This window comes from Carcharhinus amblyrhynchos, chromosome 12 (assembly GCF_965287045.1).
Source record: "Carcharhinus amblyrhynchos chromosome 12, sCarAmb.v2.hapA, whole genome shotgun sequence".
Lineage (NCBI taxonomy): Eukaryota > Metazoa > Chordata > Chondrichthyes > Carcharhiniformes > Carcharhinidae > Carcharhinus > Carcharhinus amblyrhynchos.
The window spans coordinates 64184160-64211876 of NC_137335.1; the positions used below are offsets into that span (position 1 = coordinate 64184160).

General features: G+C 40.5%; 1 protein-coding gene and 1 non-coding gene across 3 annotated transcripts in view; both read right to left on the reverse strand.

Moving 5' to 3' along the window:
- camkmt (calmodulin-lysine N-methyltransferase) overlaps window positions 1–27717 on the reverse strand; it is a 334060-nt gene that overhangs the window by 176233 nt on the left and 130110 nt on the right. The gene's annotated exons all lie outside the window — the stretch shown is intronic.
- On the reverse strand, window positions 22260–22373 carry LOC145351234 (U5 spliceosomal RNA). Its single transcript, XR_013888355.1, has one exon. It is a non-coding gene; the product is annotated as a U5 spliceosomal RNA (small nuclear RNA).

Consider the following 27717-nt stretch of genomic DNA (forward strand, 5'->3'; position numbering starts at 1 on the left):
ACAAACAAAGCTCTACAACTGTACACACTGGACAATAAAGATGGCTGCAGCCTTATCTAGGTTTTTGCCTGTGATCCTGTCTGGCTGTACTGAATGACGGTGTCTGGGAATGTTCCCTGGTAACTGACAACATTAATCCTAACTTCCTGTGTACATACCAATTGATGCCTCTTCGCATATCAAGGGCTTTAATGATCTGAAGTTGGGACTTCCCAGGCAGCTGAATGGGTACACATCAGGAAAATCTCTTATTTTCTTCTAATTTTGGAGTTGTTTAACTCACCTTTTGCCTTTCTAATGCATGTTTGCAGACTCAGAGATGCTTACTGCAGATTAATCAACCATTTAACCCTTTTCCAGCTTTGAATAAGGATCTATTTAGTGGTGTATGAACAAAATGGAGATCCCCATTTAACAGTGGCTGGTATCTTTACAAGCGTTGCTTTCACCCGAACAAAGAACAAAGAATAGTACTGCACAGGAACAGGCCCTTTGGCCATCAAGACTGTGCCGACACAGATGCCTCTCTAATCTAATATTTTCTTGCCTCTACGTGGTCCATATTCCTTTATTCCCTGTCTATTCATGTATCTATCCAGATGCCTCTTGAACATTGTTATAGTTGCTACTCACTCAACTCTCAATGAATTTTATAAATGGGCTCACTCATTTTCTTATTTTCAGGTCCACTGAAAGGTCTCCAACAGAATTGTTGCTCTAGTTCTTCTCAAATGCTGATGGTTCTGCACAGTATTTCCGGCATTCTTTCATTTTTATCCTTGGTTTATGCAGAGTTGACTGACCTCAGCCAAGATGTCAGTGGAACTACTAAAATTGGAATCAATATCTTTCGAAAAAGGAACAAAATGAAAATATTGGCCAGGATTCTTAATTCCAATCTCTGTCCGGTGAAATCTGGCCAAATAGTGAATGTCTCCGAATTGGCTCAGTTGTGAACAACTCAGCTGTTGACTTCGCTTATATGTAGAATTGCTGAGATATCAGAAATTACCCAATGCTTTAGAAACAAGGGCTGAGCACAAATCACCATCCTCAGGTTTGGGTCGAACCAAACAAGGAAAATTGTCATGGAGGGGAGCAGAGGATGCTCTGCACGTTGAAGGCGACACTTAAAATTAGTTTGCACCGTTTATTGGTAGAGTAGCATGCTACTCCACTGTACCATCTACAGGTAAAGATTTGGAGAAAACTGGTTAAATTCCTACACTTAGTGATGCAGGAGTGGTGCATTCCAAAGTTTGGTAATGGCTAGATGAAAGTTATTGATCACTGAAAGGAACTTTGAGGTTCAAGCATTACTTAGCTCATCTTAGGATCTGAGTGTAAATTTATACCCTCACCATAAATATATCTGACTTGTTTCCTACCTCCATGTAACAGATACAGACTATATATATTGAGGCTTTTTTTTAAAGCAAGGGCACTGAGCTTTAGTCTTGATGGTAGTTAATCCTACAGTACTCATTTAACTTGAAAATGAACCAAATTATGATTCAAGAAATCTGAATTTAAGGTATGTAAAGCTGGATTATCATGTCAAATTGCACATCGAAATCACCGCATTTAAAACTTTGTTGGCTAGCTTTGCAATTTATTTATTCTTGACTTTATTTTTTTTAAACTCTTGCAAGTACCTAACCATATTGAAAAACCAAAAAAATCACCAAGACTTTGACAGCACCACTGATTTTCAGTAATATTCTTCATTACAAATAATTCATATCTGTAAAAATTATTCTGATCTGTTTATGTATTAACAGAATCACATTTTAAATTAAACCAAACATAATAAAATTCCATGCTATACTGCCACACAAACCCTTGACATCAAAACATATAAAAATATAAATCATCCTTCCCACAAACTGTAGAGTCATGTCAGGCCACAAGGACATAGGGCCTGGGAGTCATTTAGTACCTCATTCTTCATGTCTGACTATATGCTGGCTATTTAGCTCTGGAGGGCATCATTCACACAGATGCAGTTTCTAAAAGCACACAACCAGAGCACCAGGAACTTGAACGCCGGCTGTTTTCCTCCTCAATAGCCGGGGCAGCGAGGTTAACCGTAACAACTATCACAAGTATGGCTGAGAATCAGTTACCTCAGGAACGATCCTGGGTTGAACCTGATCAGTGCTCCCCTGACGTTTCTGTGGCTAAATGGCTAATTTGTTTTGTTTTGGTAAAACACTTATTTATAACATTGGTACTGCAGGATTTAATTTACAGCGCTTTCATCTGTTAAAATCTAGACCTTAAGTGCAAGACAGCACCAAGACTGTAAAGAGTTGGTGAGGAGAGAATCAATCAATCTCAAGTTCCATAGCTTTGAGAAAGGAGCTAAAATAGTAAACAGTGTGATAAGTCTCGAGTTCAATGTAAAAAGGTCAACATAACTACCAATATATATTAGTTCAAAACAAAACAAATTGTTTGCATTATCCACATTCTCATAATAGCAAAAGCCAAATTAAATAGAATAGTAATCTTTTAATTTGCAGTCAACGATTTTGTGCTGTAATTGATAAACTGATGTTACAAAACAAAAGGAAGGTTGAGCAGACCAGTTTTCTTTTCAAATATATACTTCATTCATATAAAATCTGAAATACACATTACAAAGCATTTCAAATTGTTATAACAGTAAAATGCAATATATTCATATTTTCTCCATTGATCAGGGTGCACTCTGAAGTGCTTCAATTACGTAATGAGAACATTACAAACAGACTACTTTATTGTTTTTAAATTTTTATTCCATTCTTAAAATTACAAAGCCAATGTGCAGAGTGGGCCAGGTGAGCCCAAATCCATCTCCTTACTTGCTCCAAAAATCCTATTCAAATTGAATCCAATTCATGGTCCCCATGAGGGATACAAGATGACAAGGTAAGGCATTGCACCCCAACTTGAGCTTGATATGACACTCACTTGATCTTAACCAAAAGGCCGAGGAGCAGACCACTTTCTATTTGTACAAGCCACACTGACACAGGTTAACAGTAGCAGCAGTTTACATTATTAACACTTAACCTCATTACACACTAAAAGCACAGACTTGCTGGAACTGCTGTTATTAACATAGGTGATCAGAACATCATACAATAAGCTACTCTGTGGTCGTATGTAAAGAATGATGCATATCTGAAGGTATAAAGATTCAAATATAACAGGTATTTACATATTATTCGAATAAGGGCCACAAACTTGCATTGACTGATTAAGTTCAACAGCATTTTTATTGATTAGGATTCAGTCTCAGAGAGATCATTTTGGAAAAGCAATCCATTTTTCAACAAAATTTTCATCACAAGCAGTGGGAATAAACCTTAAAATGTTTATAGTTGTGTCAAAGCATCACAATGAGTTAACAATATGAAGTTGCCTTCATATCTTTAGTACATCATAGGTGCAATTTTTGTTGTGCATTTTTATTTTAATAAAATTTATTTTTCTCTACTTTGCTTTCTTCTACTTCTACAGATGTTGACCCATGCTGAGGTACAACTTATTTGTTCACACTCGTTGCCCTCCAGCACCTTATCATCTGGTTATCCTTCATGGGAAGGTGTAGAGAACTAGGGTTAACTATTGTAAGTGACCTAAGCCATTTTCACCAGATGTCTATGCATGCAGTTTCCAAGATGGGTCAGTGCACAGAAATCAGTAGTAGGAAATCTGTAGTAGGCTTATTTACTGCTCCAACTCCAAGATTGCTTGGGCTAATTCTCAGCAACTGTATTACTCGTGTGGCTGAAATCTATTTATTCAACCAGACTGATGAATTAAACTGGAAACTTCTGTTTAAATTTCATTTGTTGAGTACAATATTGATAAACATATTTCTAAAAATTGCACAAAATAGTATCTCCGTTTATTTATTCGCCATTTCCTATTTCAGTGTCTGGAAGGTCTATTTTTCAAAATAATAGTTCAAAGATAAAAAAATTCGAAGAACATATTTTCACAATAACATTATTTTATATGTCCATTTGCAGTCTTTTGTGTCTTTCAAAGTTTCATTTAAAGACTAAGTGGATCTGAAAAGACTGGACTTCAACTGTTGGGTGATCGTTTTCAGTTAACACAAAATTTGAAGGTTTTCACGGCGAGACCGGCCATACTGAGTAAAACAATTTCACAGCTGCACAATGTAAAATTTGCTCTGAAGAGTTGTAACCTTACAAGAGTTCCTCAGAAGAACTGGTAAGCCTCAACGTTTCAGGCAACACAATCTGTCTGTCTTCTGGAGGAATGATTGGAACAGAGGTAGTTATATGTCTACATCTAATACAATACGGCAGAAGATAGAAAATCAGAGATATCTAACTGCTGACTGGTCAGGCTATTGTATTTATAAGGGGTGGGTATATTCTAGCTGCTGATTGACATTCATTCTGCACAGCTGACCCATGTGTTTCTTGAGTATGGAGAGCCAGACGTCACTGATGAGAAGACCTGCATCTTGGGGGAACGGTGGATCTCCATGACCCCCCCCCCCCGATGTATCCTGTATGATGGATGAGATAAGACTGGATTGAGACCATAATGTAAGGTGGTTGTTAAATTGAGCATGTTTGATGGTAGGTGGCTTGTCCAATTCACTGCGTCTGAAGCAGATTTGATCCTTCTCGAATCTAGTATGTAGGCTGCCCTTGTTTTCCCAATGTAAATAAACCTCCGATTGCAAGGTATACTGTATATTCTTAAAATATTGAGATAGTTTTTTGTCTTTGTGGGTTTGAAGGATGGAATGGAGATTCTTAAGATGATTTGTATCAGACTTCTTCATCCACTTACTTGAGTATACATTATAGTTTGTTTAAGGTGAATCTAATGTATAGGAGGTTGATTCTTGTCTTAATGGAAGTAGTAATTATGGAGCACACAATAGGTGTGCATGTGTTAATGACAAGAAAGTTTTGGAACAAGAAGTTTCGCCATATTAAGTTTACACTTCCACTCACTAGATTCCCTTCACACATACACCCACCTGTTGGTCATTTAGCAGATTCCAGAAGCTAGAGGGCCAATAGCAGGTCCTCCAGTGCTCACAGATCAGCAGTCCCACCAAGGTGAGGGCTGCCAATGTAGAGGAGAATATCAGAGGGTGCTTCAAGATGGAGGCAAATTTGCAGAGTTTAAAAATAAGTCGCCAGTGATCTCAAACTGTCACAGGATAGCCTGTGACTAGTTGTGGCCCTCTGACACTCGCAGCAGTTGTGGGGTAGTGCAGCATTAAGTTGAATGAGGCATCGATGGCCCCCTGATCTGTCACTGGGAGGTCATCTCCGTTTATAGGCTGGGTTTTAGCCTCAGCTGGGGAGCTGCATGCCATCTGAAAATTTCCAGACAACCTGTGATCAGTGTCCTCACTGGGCAATTTAATTGTCCTCATTGGCTACCTACCACTGGTGGGTGGGTAGCTGTTCCCATCCTTCCAAGTAACGCAGACGTGGGACCATGGCAAAAGGCTGGAAGGCAGGCTGGTTTTTGACATGAAAATATTTCTGATCTTTAAAAAAAAAACAGGAAAAGGGAGCTTGCAGCACAATTACAAAACAACCTTAGGGATCAAATGATTAAGCAAATAGTGATAAGTGCAGGAATAAATTACTAAAAAATGATTATATACAAAATAATATAAGAATAGGTCATTCAGCTACATGAGCCTGTTCTGCTATTCATTATGTTCATGGCTGACCATCAAATTCAATATCCTGATCCCACCTTCTCCACGTCACCCTTGATCCCTTTAGTCCCAAGAGCTGTATCTAATTCCTTCTCGAAATCACACAACGTTTTGGCCTCGACTACATTCTGTGATAGTGAATTCTACAAATTCACACTCTCTTAGTGAATAAGTTTCTCCTCACCTCAGTCCTAAAAGTATGATCCTTAGTTCTGGACTCCTCCACCATTGGGAACATTCTTTCTGAATCTACCCTATCTAATCCTATTAGAATTTATATGTTTCTATGAAATTCCCTCCCACTCTTCTAAATGCCAATGAATATAATCCTGGCTGACTTAGTCTCTTCTCTTGTGACAGTCCTGCCATTCCAGTAACCAGGCTGGTAAACCTTTGCTGCACTCACTCTACAGTAAGAACATCCTTCCTCAGATAAGGATACCAAAACTGTACACGATACTCCAGGTGTAGCCTCATCAATACCCTATATAATTGCAACAAAACATCCCTTTTCCAATAATCAAATCTTTTCACTATAAAGACCAACATATCATTTGCTTTCTTTACTGCCTGCTGTACCTGCGCGTGGTTATTTTCAGCAATGGGTGCATGAGGACACTAAGCTCTCGCTGAGTATCCATCTCTGACAATTTACACCCATTCAAGTAATAATCTGCCTTCCTATTTTTGCTACCAAAGTGGATAACCTCACATTTATCCACATTATACTACATCAGTCATGCCTATGCCCACTTATTCATCCTGTCTAAATCACGCTGAAGCATCTCTGCATCCTCATCACAGCTCACCCTCCTATCCAACTTTGTATCATCTGTAAATTGGACATAATACATCTAGTTCCGTCATCGAAATTATTAGTATATAATGTGAACTGTTGGGGACCTAGCACAGATCCCTACAGTACCCCACTAGTCACTGCCTACCAATTGGTAAAAGACCCATTTATGCCAACTCTGCTTCCTGACTGCTAACCAGCTTTCCATCCATCTCAAGACATTGCCTGCAATTCTATGCACTTTAACTTTACATAGTAATCTGCTATGTGAGACATTGTCGAAAGCCTTCTGAAAGTTTAAATAAATCACATCCACCAATTCGTCCTGGTCAACTCTAGTAGTTTATCCTCAAAGAATACCAGAAGCTTTTTTCAAGCATTATTTCCCTTTCATAAATCCATGCTGAATTTGTCTCCTTATACCATTACTTCCAATTCCTGTGTTATAATAATGGAATCTAGCAACTTCCTTACTATCAGTGTTAGGCTCATTTGTCTGTAGTTCCCTCTTCTCTCTACTTCCCTTTTTGAATAGCGGGCTTACATTAGCTACCCTCTGTAGAGACCATTCCAGAGTCCAAAGAATTTTGCAAAATGTACAGAAATGGGCCTACTATTTTTAGAGCCACCTCTTTGAGTACTCTGGATGAAGATTATCAGGCCCTGGACAAGGTACCACACGGTAAGTTATGGCATAAAGTTAAATCTCACGGGATCAAGGGTGAGGGATTGAAATGGATATAAAATCGGCTTCTTGACAAAAGTTAGGGGGTGGTTGTAGAGAGTTGTCTTTCAAACTGGAGGTCTGTGACCAGCGATGTATCTCAGGGATCAGTGCTGGGCCCACTGTTCTTTGTCAATTATATTAATGATTTGGATGACAATATAGGGGGCATGGTTAGTAAGTTTGCAGATTACATCAAGATTAGTGGCATAGTGAACAGTGAAGAAAGTTACCTCCGACTGCAACGGGACCTTGATCAATTGGGCCAGTGGGCTGATGAATGGCAGATGGAGTTTAATTTAGACAAATGTGAGGTAATGCATTTTGGTAGATTGAACCAGGGCAGGACTTACTCAGGTAATGATAGGGTGTTGGGGAGAATTACAGAACGAAGAGATCTAGGGGTACGTGTTCATAACTCCTTAAAAGTGGAGTCACAGGTGGACAGAGTAGTGAAGAAGTCATTCGGCATGCTTGGTTTCATTGTTCAAAACATTGAATACAGGAGTTGGGACATCTTGTTAAAGTTGTACAAGACATTGGTAAGGCGACACGTGGAATACTTTGTGCAATTCTGGTCACCCTATTATAGAAAGGATATTACTAAACTAGAAACAGTACAGAAAAGATTTACTTGGATGCTACTGGGACTTGATGGATTGAGTTATAAGGAGAGACTGAATAGACTAGGACTTTTTTCTCTGGAGCGTAGGAGGCTGAGGGGTGACCTAGTAGAGGTCTATAAAATAATGAGGGACATAGACAAGACAGATAGTCAATATCTTTTCCCAAAGGTAGGGGAGTCTAAAACTAGAGGGCATAGGTTTAAGATAAGAGGGGAGAGACACAGAAGTGTGCAGAGGGGCAATTTTTTCACACAGAGGGTGGTAAGTGTCTGGAACAAGCTACCAGAGGTATTAGCAGAGGCAGGCACAATTTTATCTTTTAAAAAGCACTTAGATAGTTACTTGGGTACAATGAGTATAGAAGGATATGGGCCAAATGCGGGCAATTGGAATTAGCTTAGGCTTTTTTTTTAAAAAAAGGCCGGCATGGACAAGGGCCTGTTTCCATGATGTAAATCTCTACAACCCTATGATTATTTGTCCACCTTTAATCCCATCAATTTCCCCCAAACCATTTCTCTACTGACACTGATTTGCCTCAGCTCCTCACTAAAACCTCTGCTTATTAGAACTTCCAGTATATTATTCATGTCTTCCTTTGTGAAACAGTGCAAAGAATGAATTTAATTCCTCAGGCATTCCTTTGCTCCCTGTTACAAATTCCATTTTTGACCAGAAAGGGCTTACATTGACTTTTGTCATTCTTTTTTCTCTTTACATGCCTATAAAAACTTCATACAGTCAATTTTTATGTTCCCGTCTAACTTACTTTCGTACTCTATTTTTCCTTCTAAATTAATTGTTTGGCCCACCTTTGCTGAACTTTAAACTGTTCCTAATCCTCAGGTCTATTGCATTTTCTTGTCAATTTGTATGCTTCTTCTTTGAATCTGTACTATCTCTAATTTCCTTCATAAGCCATGGTTTGGCCACAATTCCCTTTCCCCTCTTGCACTAAATAAGAATAAACAACTTTTGGAGTTCACCTACTCATTCCTTGAATGCTTGCCATTGCCTGTCCACTGCCCTTTCAGTAATGTTTCCCAATCGATCACAGCCAACTCATGCCTCATACCATCATAGTTACCTTTATTGAAATTCAGGACCTGGTCTCAGAATCAACTACTTCACTATCCATATAATAAAAGCAGAATGCTGTGGCTACTGGATTCTGAAACAAAAACAGAAAATGTTGCAAAATCTCAGCAAATCTGACAGCACCAATGGAGAGACAGAGTAGTGCCAAAGTTTCAAGTATAGATGGCCCTTCATCAGAGCTCTGATGAAGGCTCATCTAGACTTAAAATGTTGGGTCTATTCTCTCTCAACAGATGCTGTCAGACCTGCTGAGAATTTCTAGTATTTTCTGTTTTTGTTCACCTTGATAAATAATTCTATCATGTTATGGTCACTCATCCCTAAGTGTTCTCTCACAACTAGATTATCAGCTAATATTTTCTCATTGGACAATACCCAGTCCAAGATGGCTCGATGTCTTGTTGGTTCCCTGTCTAATGCTATTCCAACATTACCACTACAGTTGGTGGTCTATATACCACTCCCACAAATGTGTTTTGTCCCTTGGTGTTTCTTAATTTGACCTATACAGCTTTCAAATCATCTATGCGAACATCTTTCTTCAATACTGTACCAATATCTTCTTTAATCAACGATGCAACTCCATCATATTTTTTTTCTATCTGATCTTCCTAAACACTGAACAGTTCTCAATGTTCCTTAGTTTCCATCCTTAGTCACCTTGGAGCCATGTCTCAATAATCCCAAATGTATCATACCTCTTTACATCTATCTGCCCAACTAATTAATCCACTTTATTTCAGATGCTTCAAGCATTCAGATACAAAACCTTCAGGTTAGTCCTTTAAACGTTCATGTCCCGTTCCTACTTTATTTTTACTGTGTCCTTACCTGATCCTGATCTTTGATTTCTCTACCTATCACTTTTCTTATTTTCCATGCTGTCTTTTCCCTCGTCCTCGATTCCCCCTGCTCTGAATCCTTACAATGGTTCCAATCCCCCTGTCATATCAGTTTAAACCCTCCCCCCTCAACTGCCCCAAGAACATACATCCAAGGTATAAACTATCTAATTTGTACAAGACCCAGAAGTGGTCCCAAGATCCCAGGGATCTAAAGCCCTCCCCCTCACACCATCTTTTCAGCCATTTTACATGATAGAAAAATATACTGGCTGGAATTCTTCAATGATAGACACGCCCCACCACCAGTGAGCACAGAGAATTCGACGCTCAGCCAAATCGCCATTCACTGCAGAGAGATTGGAGAATCCCTGCTGCAGGCAAAGTCAGAGAATATCAGCTATTATGTATGAAATGCCACAGTTAAAGTCGCACAAGTGTGTGTGATAGCTCTTTATTTTTTACATTTGGGCAAATTTTTCAATGCATGGCATTCTTCCATCTGTGAGAGATTTTGAGAATGCAGCCTTAGATTGGTGAGGTCAGATAAGGTCATCTGCTGCATTTCTTTCAATAGTCAAATTAGAGAGACATAGTCTGCCACAAGTGCTGCATATGAAGTTGCTCCTTGCCAGTGATGCGGGATGATCTATATTGACACCTTATTTGCAAGGCTGACTCTGTTTTGGAGCTCTGAAACCACATGCTGCCTTAGTGATAACCTTCTGGCGAACAGCTGGCATTGCCATTTGCATCAGTCATCAGCTAGAGTTTCCCACTTGTCGTGATTGGTGTAGAGGGCTTTCACGTCTTTATTGACAGTATCCTTGAATCAGAGTTTTGGACTTGCTGTTTTCTTGGCACAGGCTACCTCCCTGCATCTCCCTTGGTGATGCAGCCAACTTCCATCCTGTGCATATGACCAAGGTAGCAAAGCCTTCTTTCTTTGGCTCATGCTAGCACACTTGGCATGTTTGCCCTAAAAAGGACTGCTTCATTGGTGACTTTATCTTTCTATGTGATGCCAAGGGTGCAACATAAACATTAAACATGGAGGTCATTGTGCCTTTTCTCTTGGTGGGTGTAGGTTATCCAGGCTTCACTGTCATTTAGCAAGGTGCTGAGTATTCAGACATCTTGGTCCTATGGGTAGGTTTGTTGTTTTCTCTTGCCGGTTTTGTTAGTCAGCCAAAGTTAATGACAGCTTTTCCAATGTGTGTGCTGAGCACTTGGTCAAGAGATAGTTGCCACCTGTCTCTACGATAGCAAAAATTGCTGACTCCTTCACGTGGTGTAAGTCTGATCGTAGGCCTATCTCATTAGTACAGTTTTCTTGACATTTATGCAAGGGAGAATACGATAGGCAGTACAATGATCCCAGAGTGCTTCGAGATGGTCTTCTATCTGGGCAACTAGAGCGGCATCATCGGCATACAGAAGCTCTCTAATCAGGACATGTCTCACTTTCTCACTGGCTTTCAGTCTAAATAGGTTGAAGAGTTTCCCAGCTGATCATATGTGGAGATACACCACATCCACGTTGGCAGGGAAAGCATAGGTCAGTAGGATAGAAAGAAAGATACCAAAATGAATACGGGCTAAGGTACAGCCTTGTTTCACCTCCATTTTTAATCTCAAAACTGTCAGCGATGGAGCCACTGAACTGAACTGTGCCGAGCATGCTATCATGTAAAGACATGAGACTGTGAGGCTTTGGAGGACAGCTAATTTTCTTTTGAATCCAGTAGAGACATCTTGTGCTCATGGCTTCAAAGATGTTTGCTGCTCCCTGCTTCTCTTGAAGAGGATTGAGGGAGAAGATCATGTCTGCCAAGGATCTGTCTGTTCTGAATATGGTGCCTCTGGATATATTCTGTTGGCTAATCAGTGGCACTGTCTGGGAGTGTTACTGGCAAAGGCCTTCCTAGTGATGCTGAAGAGTATATCCTAGTAGTTGTTGCAATCATTTCCATTGACTTTCTTCTTGTATAGCGTGATGATAATCTATAAAGTTTCAACATGTTGGTTCAAGCATCAACCCAGGACTTGAGCACATAATTTAGGTAGATATCTCAGTGCAACTCTGAGGGACTGCTGTGTTGCTGAAGTTATATGTTTCAGAAAATCTGCTAAGACCCTAGCTGTCTGTTCAGATTCAATATTCTGATTTCACAGTGAGGGACATCGCAGAAGAATCCAATGACATCTTCACCCAATACATACACGCTGCATGTGCATCCACATATATACCATGCACACACGTTCCAGCAGAAATCTTGATCTTATTCCCCCTCCATCATCCACAGAAATTGGGCCAACCACAGTTAGTGCCCAACAGCTTTCATAGCTGAGATCAACCAACCCAGACTATAGTAATGAAACTTGGAAACTTCTGTATTGCTCAGTATTACAAGACACCACAAAAAAGCGCATAACTTGTACTAACATCACTGATTTATTTCTTCTTACATAATCCCTAGCATATACTGAAACCTCATTTTGATTCTAAGACTAATTTTATTGCCACAAATATGGTATACTTAACTTTCAATAATGATATTTCCTGGCATGTTTAATGTGAAGATATCAAAAATGACTTCTACTCATCTGAAACAGGCATATATCTCATTTCATTGGAGTTTGGGTTGCATACTAATCAGTGCTTCATTAACCCTGGCCTAGATTCGATTCAGGAATGATGTTTTTGTTACACAGTAGTGAAACATAACTATGTACAGGACATGAGGTACAGGATACAACAGCACAACTATATTGGTTAGATCCTTCGTAAATATTTCAATGCATAATCAGTTCTAGTATATTGCACTGTATCAGCATCAGAGAAAATTAACTGAGGTAAACACTACAGCAGCCCAGGGACACTTCTACCTAAATTTTGTGATTACATTTTAAGTGCTCCCTGTCACAGATATCATAAACTGATTAAATCATTTCATGCCTGACCCCTACTGACTATGCTAAGTGGAGATGGAGCTATTAATAACTACCCATTTCTGACAGCCGCCCAGGGGCAATGCAGCCTTTTGCGGCAACAGCCTCTCTCTCTCTTCCTCTCTCTCACTTTCCCAATGCTGAATATTGATTCGTATTATAAATGTTGTCAAACATGGTACACAGTTCAGCAGATCCAGAGTGGCAGGTCGTCAGCAGCAGCATTAGCAGATGTCAGGTCAGGAATCAAAGGGCCTGCTGGACGCTTTGGGGATGAGATTCATCGATTCTATAAAACCATGAAACAGATCAAGCACTTGAAATGATGGAAGCGGTCATGGCAGAATGAGGATGAACCTTCCTACATGATCGTCCCAGGAGAAAAGCTTCATATGTAAGTCTTGGTGTATATCTTTTTATTTGTTATTTTCATTGCTATTTCAAACCTTCCTCCTCTTCCCCAGCCCCACACAATCTCAATGTTTCTTGCTCTCAAAGTCCTCCAGTAACATATACAGCATCCTTCGCTGAGACAGAATGCCACTAGCTGGATTCCCCCTCGATTCCAAAGTCAAATTCAGCATCATCATCTTTTTTTAAACATAGAAACATAGAAAATAGAAACAGGACTAGGCCATATGGCCGTTCAAGCCTGCTCCGCCATTTATTATGATCATGACTGATCGCCAAATTCAATATCCTGATTCCCTCCTTTCTCCCATATCCCTTGATTATTTTAATTTCTTATTGAAATCAGACAATGTTTTGGTCTCAACTACATTCTACAGTCGTGAATTACACACGTTCGCCACCCTCTGAGTGAAGATATTTCTCCTCACCTCAGTCCTAAAAGATTCACCTCTTATCCTCAAACTATGACCCCTGGATCTGGACTCTCCCATCATTGGGAACATTCTTCCTGAATGTATCCTGTCTAATCCTGTTAGAATTTTTTAAGTTTCTATGAGATTCCCTCTCATTCTTCTAAATTCCAGTGAATATAATCCTAACCAATTTAGTGTCTCCTCATAAGACAGTCCTGCCATCCCAGGTAAAAGTTCGCTACATTCACTCTATAGTAAGAACATCCTTCCTCAGATAAGGACAGCGAAACTGCACATAACACCCCAGGTAAGGTCTCACCAACGTCCTATGCAATTGCAGCAAAACATCCCTATCCCTAAACTCAAATCTTCTCACTTTGAAGGCCGACATACCATTTGCCTTCTTTTTACCACCTACCATATGTGCACACTTACCTTCAGTGACTGATGCACAATGGCACCAAGGCCTTGCTGAGCATCCAACGGTCTCAATTTACACCCATTCAAGTAATAATCTGTCTTCCTATTATTGCTATCAAAGTGGATAACCGCACATTTATCCACATTATACTGCATCTGCTATGCAATCCCCACACACTCGGCCTGTCCAAATCACACTAAAGTATCTCTGCATCCTCCTCACAGCTCATCTTCCCATGCAACTTTGTGTCACCTGCAAATCTGTAGATAATACATTCAGTTCCCTCTTCCAAATAATTTTTCATAATTACACGGAGTATGAGTGTATGGCAAGGGCAGTATTTTTTGTCAATTCCCATTGCTCTTGAACTGTTCAGCTATTTCAGGGGAAGTTAAGAGTCAACATATTTGCTGTGGATCTGAAGTCACATGTAGGCCAGACCGGGTATGGACAGCAAATCCCATTCCCTCAACGGACATTAGTGAACCAGTTGGGATTTTAACTACAATCAACAATAGTTTCATGGTCATCATTACTGAGATTAACTTTCAATCCCAGTTCTTTATTAATTGAATTTAAAGTCCTCTTAGAATGTAACCAATGATAACATCACGTCTGTTGTAGTATGACCAAAGGTAACAAGCTGTAAGGATCAGCTGACCCAGTAAACGATGTAACCAATGACAAAATTGGTCAATCGATCAGTTGACTCAGGATAAATAAGAATCAGTTGGAAATTGTGGGGAGTTTGGAATGGCCCAGGATGAGGTCTCAAATGTTGGAATAATGAAATTTCTCTTTTAAACCTTTTTCTTTGATTTATAAGTTGGAGTAAGTTTTGTTTTATTGCGTACAACTGAAGAGCTCTTTCTGGAGGATCAACAAGCCCAGGAGATAATGTGGTGGGATATAAACCTACGTCCCCAGAAGATTGGCCTGGATAGCTGAATTACTAGTTCAGTAACATTACTACTATGTCACCATCTCCCCATTACCTCAGAATAATCCACATCAGGAATGTTTCAGAGGAGCAAACAAAAAGGTAACAGCACTTATATATTCACTCCCCTATGTTGTTTTGAAAAGCTGATCACCCAACTGTCTGTTTCAGAATGAACAAAACTCACATAAGCTGAGTGAAGTGTCGGTCCTTTCAATTGTAATTTTTTTTAAAGAAAGAATGAAATAAACCAAAAGAAATGACAAGCAATTAGTAAATGTGTTATTGAGGATTGTTTCAAAGACCAAAATCCTGAAACACGTGAACTTCAAGATCATTCTAGGATATCAATATCTGTGGTTAACTAGGCTCCTGATTTATCATCAATAATAAAAAAAGTCTCAAAAATTCCTTCTTCGCATAATAAAGCAACCCACTCCCCCAGTTGATGTCATTCATGCTCTTGACATGCAAGATAAAATTTGCATCAGTGCTGGTACTGATGTGATGCACAGCATGGCACTCCAAATTTATCACACTCCCAACTTCATTGCTCATGTTTCACTACGTAACAGATAAAATTGGGCCCCACATACCAACTAACAAATTTTATTGATAATATTCACTATTTATGCCAGTTGCATGCTCCAACTCTGAGACAATGAAGAACTTTCATTTAACTTTTTCATTTGATTTATTGTCACATGTATTAGCATATAGTGAAAAGAATTGTTTCTTGGCACTATATTACAAAACATACCATTCATAGATAAGGAAATGAGAGAGTGGAGAATGTAGTGTTACAGTCCTAGCTAGGGTGTAGAGAAAGATCAACTTAATTAATTAAAGCATTATTAGAGAGGTTAAAAGAGTTAGAATGAAGTTTTGGAAGCACAGAACAAGAGTAAAAGATAGAATTAAAAAGTACGTTGGGCGCAGCTTGCAAGAAGTCGCCTCACTACTGACACTGCTAATACTAATATTCAGAAACAGGCTGAAATCATGCAGTAAATGTTCTAAAATTAATCAGGTCAGATTTTTTCATGAACTCTTCAGGCGATTTATTTTTCTGCTGAAGAGCTAGAACAGCAGTTATCATGTATATTATACTGAATCCAATTCTCCTTCTAAATTAGCCAAAACAGAGAAATGCTTGTCCATGCAAAAGCTTATGTATGATCAATCACTGTCCTCCATAGTTCCCAATGTCCATAACAAGTCCAATAAAAGGCTGTGATTGGGAAAACCTCATAACCGACCTGCGGGTGTCTAATGATCAGTGAGAACTGAATGGCAATGATACAGTGATTTGCCTCTGTAAATAACCCCAGAGACCACTTGTTAGGGCAGTCTTGGCACCTTCGAAGGTTGAAGCAATGTTCTATCTATTTCATAAAGTTGCTGCAGTGTGTTGTTGGCAGATCTATAGACTGTACATTTACACTATCATTTTACCTGGAATAATGCAAATGCGCAAATCATTTGACTTTGTATGTTGTGCAGAAAGACCATAGCAACTTGAAATGTCTCAAATTTGACAAAATCAATTTAATGTTAATTCCCTTAGTAAGGTCAAGTTAATTAGGTACTAATCAAAAAACGATGGGCAAATGCCTTGGTGTGATTATTTAACTTTTGAACAGCCTCATCTTTGTTCTGAAGAGAACAAACTTCTTCTGAAAAGAAAAATTAAATAGTTGAACAGTTTTGCAGCTGAGAATCAACCTTTCTTCCACACCATCCATCTCAGACAATGTTTGAATATTTCTGTCTCACCAGCACTGATGATATCAGTGGTACTACCTTGGGGAAGTTATTGATGGCACCATGGAATTGAATTAACATTGAGAGACACAGCCATAAAGCTCAGTGATTCAGTGCCAGTTGGTCTGCTATTCAGCTCACTCACACCCTCAGTTTCAGTAACTGCTCCAAGTCAGTATTCACCAATAATTTAATCAGCACTCGCTGTTGAACAAGTAAATGCACAGGTGCAAGTTGAATCTAAACAACATCCTCACTTCTCTAGAGGGGAATACAATTACAGTTAAATAAAGTTTCTCTTTTATTCTTTCATGGGATCTGGGTGTCACTGGCTAGGTAAGTTTTTTTGCCCAACCTTAATTACCCTTGAACTGAGTGGCTTGCTTGGCCATTACTAATTTATAAAATTAATTAATTGGATTTAAATTCCATCATTTTCTGTGGTGGGATTTGAACCCATGTCCTCAGGCCATTAACCTGGGCCTCTGTTTTACTAATCCAGTAACATTGTCACTATGCCAACGTCTCCCCAAGCAGCCCCACAACCAGCTTGCCCCCAGGTTCGTAATTCCTTTCCAGTGACTCCAGTTAGAGTATTAGGTAGTTGAAATAACCATTCAACATTTACTATTGTTCACACTTGAAGAGAAGATACTGAGAAATTATAATCCAATACAACCAACAGAAACCAACAGAATAGAAGTTCATTACAATTTTTAGTCAATCAATTTAAGAATATTTCTGAGAGTAATAAATGCTGACATCATCATCAGGAAAATGGCTTCCAGGGATTAGTGACAATGTGAAGGAGCTGAATTAACATATACAATTGAAATGACACAATTGCTGATGTTAACTCTGTTTTCCTATAATGTCAGCTCAGTAACTCATCCAGCCCAGTTCCCCAAGGATATTTTTTTTTGAAAAGACAAGGCAAATATACAGCAAAAAAACAATAAGGGTTATTATAGTGCATTGTTACTGTCAGTAAAGACAAAGTGGTCTCAGGAGTTGGATTAGGAACCTGTTTCTTCAGAGATGTGAGCTGAAACCCAACACTTCCAGTTGATTTAGTGGTTCAAAGCATGACTCTCAGAAGAAAAATTTAAGAGTTGCAATTCTAGTTCTCCAAGTTTTTGTTTATTCAAATGCTCATTTGTCTTTCAGTTAATAGAGAAACTATGACTCACTGTGAGCTTATGCAATAGTTCAGACGGACACTTGAGTGAGCTGTCAGTCAATGACTGCTGCCATGGGCCATGGTCAACATGTGTCACTGCTTTCAGAAGAAAGGAAAACAATTAGGGAAAAAATGTTTGGGGACGGGGAAACAAGTCGGTCAAACATTGACAAAATATTACAAAGAGAAAATCCCCAATGGCTTGGAATATAAATAAATATACAATAAGCTTGGAACATTATGTTCATGAATTATTTGATCGTGGGGGGTAATGTATTGTTAGAGATTTTAATTATGTTAAACTGCTATCTGCTTGATCCCGTGGTTTAGGAAGAATTGAAGGAACCCAAGGCATTATTGAAAAAGCAGCAAAGTCATTCCAGATTCCTGTACAACAATCTTTTCTAAAGTAACATCGATAAAGAAAACCAATTGGTCATTCATTTCACTAATGTTTGTGGAAACCTGCTGTGCATAATATGGTTACCACGCTTTTTCCTTGGAAATGTAGCATCACTGGCAAGGCCAGCATTTATTGCTCATCCCTAATCGCCCCCAAGGTGATGACATCAGTCTTTGTACTTACATGAAATATCTTGAGACATTTCTGAACCATGTCACAAGCATTTTTTTAAACTTTGCTACAGTGTCAATTAACCAGTACCATTATTCATATTGCCATTTTATGCACAACATACTCAAGAGGTTCAAACAATATAACACAGTACTTATTACGTATGCGTGATTCATGCCCCTCTCCTGCCACATACAAAGTGGCACCAATTTACCAGTTTCCAGTGAAAGGGGGGTGGTATCAAACTTCAATCAGGAATTACATTAATTACCTTTCAATGGTTTGTTTTGGAGTCTGCATAAGAGTCTATTTTCAGAAGGGTGAAAAATTGAAATGAACTGCAGAGGAGGAGTAATAGTACGTGGAGTTAGCATCCATTCATAATGGAGTTATTTTATTTAAATGACAGCATTCTTGCCACCAAATTAGAACTCGAGCACATAATCCAGGCTAACACGGAGATGTAGGTGGGAGTTATGCACAGCTGGAGATGCCTACTTTTGGAAGTTAAATCAATGAAAATTGATCCCATGGTACCAGAGAATTCTCCTGTTATTCCAACCAACATTTCTCCCATAACCAGTTTAAGAAAGTAAGTAATCAGGTCAATTAACTCACTTGACGTTTGTGCGACCTTGCTGCAAAGGATGCAAAAACCTTACAAATGTAAGTTCTTTCTATGCACAGACAATAAGATACTTTTTTTAAAAAAGCAAATTGCTTATAATCGCAGCATGAAAGCAACATTTTAGAGGATAAAAGCGAGTTTGGCACTAAATACCAACTCTAGCAGAGGTACAGTTTGTTCTCATTTTCTGTACTGATTCACCTTCTATAGTGACTTGCACTTCTACTCATCTAAAAGTTTTAATGGAACAATATGTCCAGTACTGCACTGAGGACCTTGGGAAGAGCAATTATTCACAAGCGTGATGCATTCTTATCTAATCCCTTAAGGTGCATATTAGCGGTTTATGATTGCTACACTTGTCTTACACGAAGACCTCCAGTGAGCTACAAGTCGAAGGACCAGCCACAGAACTATTTACTTCACACGGTAGAACTTGTGAAGAAAGGAATGGCACAAAATCAGTGGAGCAGCAACCAGTGGCAACTTACCACATCAACCCCTTAGGTAAAAAGGAATGAAGGATGTATCATTAGAACCAAAAATTTCTCTCTCTGGAATAATGCACTCAAGTATCCAAAAACACAGCTAGCATTCCATCAGTCGGGGAAAGAAGCAGGTTTTAATTTCTATGCAAGGTTTTTGTTGCACAGACATTACTGTATTGCAAGCAACAACAGTCCCAAGTTTGGCAATAATGCAAGTGCCCCTAGGGGAGATAGAGAATCAACTATCAAGACTCTTCCAGAAGCAAAAGTGCTGTTGACAGAAAATGATAACCTGTCTATTTTCCCACGGCAATCTGAGTGCACATCTCCTTTGTATATACAAGTAAAGCAATTTTGCATTGGTGGCATGCAAGGACCTTGCCCTCAACCCTCCCTCACCCTTAATCAAGCAAGCTCTGTAACTGGGAGTCATGACTTTTGGCAATTTCATTAAGATAGTTAGTTGTACATGCATAGCCACTGACACTGTTGTGTCCCCAGGGCTCTAAGATACTAGCAGTCCTGGATTACTACAGATCAACTTTAACTAGAAATAATTCATAGAAATTACAAATCAATGTCAAAGTTTATGCTTCACATAAGCCTGTTACCAACCTATGGTCATCCATCCCTATCAGCATGTCCTTCTATTGTTTTCGCCCTCATGTAACACATTCAGTTTCCCCTTAAACGTATCTATGCTATTCACCTCAACCACTCCATGTATAGTGAATTCTATCTTCTAACCCCCCCTCTGGCTGAAGATGTTTCTCTTGAACTCTTTAATGAACTTATTTTGACTCTTATATTTGGTTTCTATCTATCCCTCAACTGAAAACATCCTCTTCATCTCTATCTATTGTTATGACCAGGTTAGGAAGCGTGAGCTGACTCCTCTCTTTGCCCCACTCCGGGATTGGTTATGGCAGAGTTTGAATTTTAAAAGGGTACTATTGGCAATTCAATAAAGAAATACTTAACTGTGTGCAGCTGGGTGTAAGAAATAAGCTAGCCAGGTTCTTTAAGTTAACAGGAGTTAGTTTTATCGCTGAAACTGACTCTAAAGATGCAGAAATTAACAAAAGGCTTCTAAATGCATGAAGCTATCCAACTTCCAGCCAATACAAAAACACACAACTCCCCAAGCATCCACAAAAAAAATCGAGCTTTACCAAGCATCAGAACTTTAAAAATTGTTGGATGGCTGTTCACAGTTAAAGAGCCACTTTCCACCATAGCTGCTGGTATTGGGATTTCTCACTGGAGCAGCCTCTGTGGTTGTGGCCAGTTGATTCTCTTATCTCTTAGGGATAGTTATGTTAATTTGGAATCCTCCTATGAGGACTCTCAATTTACAGCAATGAGGTCTTCTGGTGGGTTTTCAAGTCACAAACAGCTCAGCTTTGGTGAAAGGAATTTCAGAAGAAAGATAAATAGGTGAGGCTCTTCTTGCCCTTTCTTATCTCTGAGGCAGTCTCTCTTCCTGTTAGTTCAAATCCAGTGTCTCTTTTACACCCGAGAATTGGGTGACGTGATCTCTATCTGGTTTCAGTCTGAGTTCGTCTTAGCCATTGGCAGAGATCTCAGAACAAATTTGTCATCATAAAACTCTTGTCCTTCACAAAGGCAAAATAGAAATTACTACAGGTCAGTGTCCTTTGCTCAATAAAAGTATGTATATGTTCTCCTGATGACATTATCAATTACTATTCTGTATACAAAAATCCCTTCAGAATTTCAGTCTTCTCTTTTCTAGGGATACAAATTCTGCAATATAAAAGGGGCTGTCTGCAAAAGACACTTAAAATGTTAAACTGCTTCTTTTAACACACACAATAGTCTTTGTATTCGATGATATATAAAATTTAACTTTTTAGTAGGGGTTAGTTCATTAACGAAACTACAAAGGCACAGCCTTACCTGCTGAAATTGGTTGTTCTTCTGTTGTTTAGAGGTCACCATGACAGCATTGAGTGCATTTGATCAGTCACGTGATAGCTTTTCATGTCAATGATTTTAAGTTATCGATCATGCAGCCCAAAGAAAAGAATAACTAGGCTACATTTTCAGGAGAGTTACAGGGTTACTCTCTGCATTGTATATGTTATTATACTATCTTTTCTTACACTGTCAAAGGTTATGTGGAGAGACAAGCAGGAAAAAGGCATACAAAACACCAGCAGAAAGAAAATGAATGATGAGGTCAAGAAAAAAAATTCAGCACAGCCTTACACACATACTGGTTACATCAATATTTCTTGTCTGGATGCAGATCCAATCAAAAACAAATTAGGCTTGGAAAGATATCAAGAGCAATCAAAATGTAATTCTTTTACACAAACCTCGTTTTCTACACAAGGCTCCATTCTGCATTATTAAACAGCAATCATAAGGTAGGTTTCACAACATAAGTGAGTTTCTCTAATCTCAATAGATAAATAGAGCGTTAGGGAAGTACTTCAGTATACAAGGATAACAACGTGACAGAAAAACAGGCTTCAGTCGTTCTTGAGGTTGGCTGCAGTGGGGGGGAGGAAGAAAGTGGGAGAAATTTAATAGGCAGAGAAAAACAAAAGTTGGTGCATTCTCTCCGAAGATTAGACATATAAAATACTGTGACTAGGATTGCTAACAGAAGCAGTTGCTCAGAAATCTGAAAAGACCTAATATGCAACCCATCCTGTACTTTCCCGCCAAAGCAGGACCTCAAAAAATTGATTTAAACTCTGAGTGCCCCTCTCCACTGAAATCTTGAGTAAAAGATGAAAGAATTATATGATCTGAAGAGAAACCGGAGTGTACTCCAGTTACTGTATATTTTGAGCATTCACGTTTCTTCTTTGTGGTGCAACATTTCTCATTGTTGCCATTCTTGGGCAATGACTGAGGAATTCGTATCAATTATCATCCATACTATCACAGAACTGTTACAGCGCAGGAGGCAGCCCAATTGGCCCATCGTGTCCAGATGAGCATCATGACAGTGTCATTCCCCTGCCTTTTCCCTGTAACCCTGCACATTGTTTCTATTCACGTAATCATCCAATGCCCTCTTGCATGCCTCGATTGAACATACCTCTCCCACACTTCCAGGCAATGCTCTCCAAACTCAAACCATTCTTTGTGTGGAAAGGTCTTTTTCTCAGATCACATTTAGTTTGCTCACAAATCACTTTAAATCTGTGGCCTTACGCTCTTGATCCTTTCACAAGTGGGAACAGTTTCTCTCTATCCCTCAGGATTTTGAACATCTCTATCAAATCCGCTCTTGACTGTCCGAGAACACGCCCAACCTCTCCAAAGTATCCTCATTACTGTTTCTCAGCCCTGGAAACATTCTTGTAAACATCTTCTGCACTCTCTCCAATGTGTTCACATCTTTCCTATAGCGTGGTGCTCAGAACTGCACACAATACTCCATCTGGGGTCTAACTAATGTCTTGTTTAATTTCTGTATAACCTCCTTGCTCTTGCACTCTATGCACCTATTAATAAAGCCCAGAATACTATATTAACTGCTCTCCCCAACCTGTCCTACCATCTTCAAAGATCTATGCACATATACACTCAGATCCTTCCACTCCTGTACTCCCTTTATAATTGTACCCCTCATTTTATATTGTTTCTCTGTGTTCTTCGTACTAAAATGCATCACTTCACACTTTTCTGCATTGAACTTCATCGACCATCTATCTGCCCATTCCACCAATCTGTCTATGTCATTCCAAGTATTGTGTCATTCACAGACTTTGAAACTGTTTCATGCACACCAAGATTTAGATCATTACTATATAGGTGGATCATTAATATAGGGGCAGCACAGTGATCAGTACTGCTGCCTCACAGGGTCAGGGACCTGGGTTCGATTCTAGTCTTAGGTGACTGTGTGGAGTCTGCATGTTCTCCCCGTGTCTGTGAGGGTTTCCTCCAGCTGCTCCAGTTTCCTCCCACACTCTCAGCAATATACAGTTTAGGTTGATTGGCCACGCTAAATTGCCCCTTAGTGTCAGGGAAACTAGCAAGGTAAATGCATGGGTTGCAGAATAAGGCCTGGATAGAATTGTTGTCGGTACAGGTTTGATGGGCCGATTGGCCTCCTTCGGCACTGTAGGGATTCTATGATTAGGAAAAGCCAGGGTCCCAAAAACCAACTCATGGGGAACACACTACATTTTTTGCTCCCAAGAAGAAGAACAACAACAACAAAATCACCCCGGGAAACAGGCCCTTCGGCCCAATGAGCCCGCGCCGCCATCTCAACACCACCAGTCCACCTCTCTACCCACGACCCCTGTCTAATGTTTTATGGCCATCCAGATTGAGGGAAACTGATTTAGGGACAATTTATTCCTGCCAATCAGCCTAACAGCACATCTTTGGGGTGTGGGAGGAAACCAGAGCACCCGGAGAAAACCCACGCAAGCACAGGGAGAATGCGCAAACTCCCACAGACACCGGCCCAAATCCATGTGTCTGCACAGCAATCAGCAATAGTCACTGAGCTGTCGTCTTGCCCAGTATCTTGTCCAGTTTAGGCACACACTAACGACATGAAGCACTAGGCCAATCTCGAACAACCAAGAGCAGCCCCAGTACGACCTGTCGTGTGTATGCCCCTTGTTGGACACGAGGTGGACCGACTTAAAACCTGTGAATGAAAAGAGAAAAAACATTATCATACTATACCCATTTACATTACCAGGGACGCCCCAATGCTAATGACCCTTATTTAAGAGGATCTCCTATATCCACCCACCTCCAACTCAGTCATGTGCCTGTCTAAGTTACTCTTAAAGGACTCTAGCGTGTTTGCCTCCACCACCTTACTTGGCAGCATTCCATACCCCCACTACCCTCTGTGTGAGAAACCTCCCTCTAATATCTGTGTTGTACCTCTCCCCCCTCACCTTAAGTCCATGGCCCCTTGTCCTACATGTCGCTATTGTAGGAAATAGCTTACCTCTGTTTACTCTATCTATACCCTTCATAATCTTATATACCACTATTAGATCCCCCCTCAGTTGGCATCTTTCAAGGGAAAAGAGCCCCAATTTCTTCAATCTTTCCTCATACCCCAGTCCTTCCATACCAGGCAACATCCTGGTAAACCTCCGCTGCACTCTCTCCAGAGTCTCCACGTCCTTCCGGTAGTAAGGTGACCAGAACTGGACGCAGTACTCCAAATGCGGCCTAACCAAAGATCTGCAACATTAGACTCCAGCTCTTATATTCTATACCCCTTCCTATAAAGGCTAACATACCATAGGCTTTCTTTACCACACTCTCCACTTGCACTGCCACCTTCAAAGACTTGTGCACTTGCACCCCCAGGTCTCGCTGCAATTCTATACTCCTTACGGGCTTACCCTTTATCATATAACTTCCCCCTACATTATTCCAGCCAAAATGCATCACCTCACATTTATCTGGATTAAACTCCATTTGCCACGTATCTGCCCAATCAACCAGCCTATCAATATTCCGCTGTATTGCCAGACACTGCTCCTTACTGCCCGCCAATCCAGCCATCTTGGTGTCATCAGCACATTTGCTGATCACCCTCTTCCAAATCATTTATATACACTACAAAAAGAGGTCCCAGTACTGAGCCCTGCGGCACACCACTAGTGACAGACCTCCAGCTAGAAAAAGATCCCTCCACTACTACTCTCTGACTCCTCTTTGCAAGCCAGTTCCCTGCTCATCTAGATACCTGACCACATATCCCATGAGCTTTAATCTTCTGTACCGACCTACTATGAGGGACTTTGTCAAACGCCTTACTGAAATCCATATAGACGACATCAACGGCTCATCCTTCGTCAACCGTTTTTGTCACCTCCTCAAAGAATTCTACCAGATTCGTGAGGCAAGACTTCCCCTTGACAAAGCCATGCTGCGTATCCTTAATCAGATCGCAACGCTCCAAGTGCGCATACATCCTATCCCTAAGAATCCTCTCCATCAACTTACCTACCACTGACGTTAAGCTCACTGGCCTATAGTTACCCGGGCTATCCCTCCTACCCTTTGTAAACAAAGGTACCACATTTGCTATCCTCCAGTCCTCTGGGACCTCACCTGTGCCCAAAGAAGAGACAAAGATTCGCGTCAGAGGCCCAGCAGTCTCATCCCTCGCCTCTCTAAGCAGCCTAGGATAAATGTGATCAGGCCACGGAGATTTATCGGTTTTAATGCCCTCTAAAAGCCCTAACACCTCTTCCCTCGTAATCGATAGATCTTTCAATTGGTCTACCGCTCCCTTAATGACCGTACTAGACATCAAGCCCCTCTCCTTCGTGAATACTGACACAAGGTATTCATTCAGGATCTCCCCCATTCCCTCTACCTCTAAGCACAATTCCCCACGTCTGTCCCTGAGAGGGCCGATTTTACCCCTAGCCACCCTTTTGTTGTTAAGATAGGAGTAAAACACCTTTGGATTCTCCTTAACCCTACCTGTCAAAGCCATCTCATGCCCCCTCTTTGCTCTCCTAACTCCCCGTTGGAGATCCCTCCTACTCTCTCTGTATTCCTCCAACGCTCTCTCCATTCCCAGCTGCTTAGACTTGACATACGCCTCTCGTTTCTTCCTAACCAGGTCTTCTACGTCTCTAGTAATCCACAGTTCCCTAATCCTACCTTTCCCATCCTTTCTCCTAACTGGCACATGCCTTTCCTACACCCTTTGCAGTTTTCCCTTGAAAGACTCCCACATGCCTAACGTGGTCTTGCCTTCCAACAGCCTATCCCAGTCTGTATCCCTAAGCTCCTGCCTAATCCGGCTGTATCTAGCCTTCCCCCAATTTAGCACCCTCCCCTTAGGACAGCTCTCGTCTTTTTCCATTCGTATCCTAAAGTAAACGGAGCTGTGGTCGCTATTAGCCACATGTTCGCCTACCGCAACCTCAACCACCTGACCCGGCTCATTTCCCAGAACTAAGTCCAGTATCGCCCCCTCTCTAGACGGGCTATCTACATACTGTTGCAAGGATCCTTCCAATACACATCTTATGAATTCCTCCCCATCAGACCCCCCAGCTCTAGGCACCTTCCAATCCACCCCAGGGAGATTAAAATCTCCCACTACAACAACCCTATTCTTCCTACACTTATCCAAAATGTCCCTACATATACCCTCTTCCACTGCCTGTGAGCTATCGGGCGGCCTATAGTACACTCCTAGCATAGTAATGGCCCCCTTCCTATTCCTCAACTCCACCCACAGAGACTCAATTCCCAACCCCTTCATGTTATCCTCCCTCTGCATCGCTGTGATCTGCTCCCTAACGAAGAGCGCCACTCCCCCTCCTCTTCTCAACCCTCCCCTATCACGCCTAAAACACTTATACCCTGGAACATTTAGCTGTCAGTCTGCCCCTCCTTTAACCACATCTCTGTCACTGCCACCACATCTAAATTCCTCACGAACATCAAGGCCCTAAGTTCATCCGACTTTCCCGTCACACTCCTCGCATTAAAACAGATGCACCTAAGACCCTCAGGCCCTCTCGGATCCTCCTTCTCCTGGGGGATTTTCCTATCAACTAGACTTACCCTGACCTCCAACTCACTCCCAGTGCCTGAGCTGTCTCTCTCCTCCCCACCCCCCTCCATACTAGTTTAAACCCTGCCTAAACACTCCAGCCAACCTCCCAGCTAAAATATGTGTCCCCTTCTCATTTAAGTGTTCCCTATCCCTCTTATACAAGTGCCCTTCCTTTGCAAAGACTTCCCAGTGGTCAACAAAACTAAAACTCAGCCCAAAAAAGATCCATTGACCACTACTCCCCACTTCCTAACATTCGGTCAATTTTGTAACCACACTGCTAATGTCTCTTTTATTCCATGCGTAATAACCTTTCTTTCAAGTTTGTTATGTGGCACTGTATTGAATGCCCTTTGAAAATCCATATACACCATATCAATATCAGTACACTCATCTTTTTGCTACCTCTCCAAAAAAATTCCAGCAAGTTAGTTCAGCACAATTCCCCATTTAGTAATCCATGCCGGCTCTTCCAAATCATGAGATCTAACTTTTCTCAGTAGTCTGTTGTGAGACATTGTATTGAGTTCCTTCTGAAAGTCCATGTGCACCACATCAACAGCATTACCTTCATCAACCCTTTCTTGTTACCTTC